The sequence below is a fragment of the Rhagoletis pomonella genome, unplaced genomic scaffold (assembly GCF_013731165.1).
Source record: "Rhagoletis pomonella isolate Grant_MI unplaced genomic scaffold, Rhpom_1.0 Rhpom_scaffold_06535, whole genome shotgun sequence".
In the NCBI taxonomy this organism is placed as follows: domain Eukaryota; kingdom Metazoa; phylum Arthropoda; class Insecta; order Diptera; family Tephritidae; genus Rhagoletis; species Rhagoletis pomonella.
Window position 1 is genome coordinate 1 of NW_023465066.1, and position 1,939 is coordinate 1,939.

Here is a 1,939-nt window from a genome sequence, read left to right on the forward strand (position 1 = left end):
GGAATTCAAGAGGAATTCCCGGCCCCCAAATCACCCCGTCCCGAACATGGTCCTTCGAGCCGGATAGGCTTGAAGTTTTTCGTGGTTGACCCACATTTGCTTAAAAAATAAAATAAAAGTGATAAAACTTCGAAGAAATAAACATTTTTTATAAACTGCCAAGTTGCCTTCATAAAGGAGAATTTTTATCGCGCCCCCCGTTAACACGCTTTTTATTTTCTTGTACACGTCGAATCGTGTGCAATTAAACATATCAAACAACTTTTATATTGCATTCATCCGTGAAACCCGCCACCATCTTTGGTTTTTTATTATATTCATTGGTGAATACCCCCAACAATTTGACGTTTCCGAACGAACCCTAAGAAAAATAAAAACATAACCAAAAAAAAAAAAAAGATCAATTAGCAAATTCACACGTTTCTGGCAACAAATCTTTTCTCTGGTATTTCTTTGTAAATACCATCAAGAAGACCAGGTGAGTGAACGACAGTTTGGTTGGAGCACCTTTTTTCTACACCTGGAGCAGGAGCAACACATTTGGCCCCAACAATTGGAGTAGCGGCGAAATACATAAGTATTGGAATAGTAAGTACATTTGGAGTACTAATTGTGTTTATTTGCAGGAGCAACTGCAACAATAATTTCGCCAGCGCTCCAGAAAAGCAGCAGCACAAATACCGCCAGGGCTCCGGCGGTAAGTGTAAAGAGTAAGTGCAGTGAAAGTGAAAGTGAAGTGCAGTGAGGTTAAAAGTAGCGCCGGCTGTATTGCCATTTGTCGAGGCGCGAGTGCGGAACGCCGGCACTAGGTGCCATACCGTCAGGCGTCAGTGCGCCTCGCTGCACGGCCCCTACCAGCGGCCGATAGTTAGTAAGAGCGCCGGCTGTATTGCCATTGAGGAGGCGCAAGTGCTGAACGCCGGCACTAGGTGCCATACAGTCAGGCGTTCAGTGCGAAACAAGGCCCCCACCAAGCGGTCCAACGCGATAGCAAATTCGCACCAGCAAGGCCCCCACCAGTGGTCCACCGCGGGAGCAACACGCAAATTAAAGGCCCCCACCAAGTGGTCCACCGCGATAGCAAATTCGCACCAGCAAGGCCCCCACCAGTGGTCCACCGCGGGAGCAACACGCAATTTAAAGGCCCCCACCAAGTGGTCCACCGCGATAGAAAGTTCGCACCAGCAAGGCCCCCACCAAGTGGCCCACCGCGGGAGCAAATTAAACGCAAGGCCCCCACCAGTGGCCCACCGCGGGAGCAACATCGCCAAACTAAGGCCCCCACCAAGTGGCCCACCGCGGGAGCAAATTAAACGCAAGGCCCCCACCAAGTGGCCCACCGCGGGAGCAAATTAAACAGCAAGGCCCCCACCAAGTGGCCCATCGCGGGAGCACAGCCCCATTAGTGGCAACAGAGTAAGCTGTAAGATAAGGTAAGCCTTTCAATTTGCCACGTCTATTCGCGAAAAACGACTGGGAAAGGGGTGCGAAAATTGCAATAGGTCGTGCGTGAGTCCCAGAGCCACCCCTTCCATACATAAGTATATATATACATATATATTTTTTTTTAATACGTATACATTTTCGAAATTTAAACGGTATCGGGGTAGGATAATCCGTTCCTTTTCGCGAAATTCGAGCGGTAAAGTGGTGGAGGAATAGCGGAAATTCCTTTGGGTTACCGTATCCACACACCGTTGTGTTTATATATATATAAAAAAAAAAAAAAAAGGAAAGAAAGAAGGTGAAATTGTGCCACGAATTGCGGGACTCAGCGTCCGTTACAAAAAAGTGTTTTTGTTTTTGTGTTTTGAGCAAAAATCAAATTAAGTTTCGACAACCTCAATTATTGAATTTTGTTTAGCTTCTTTGTTGTTGTATAAATTAAATAAAGACTTCCTACAAACTTTTTCTGAGTTTTTCTACAGTTTTACGTTTT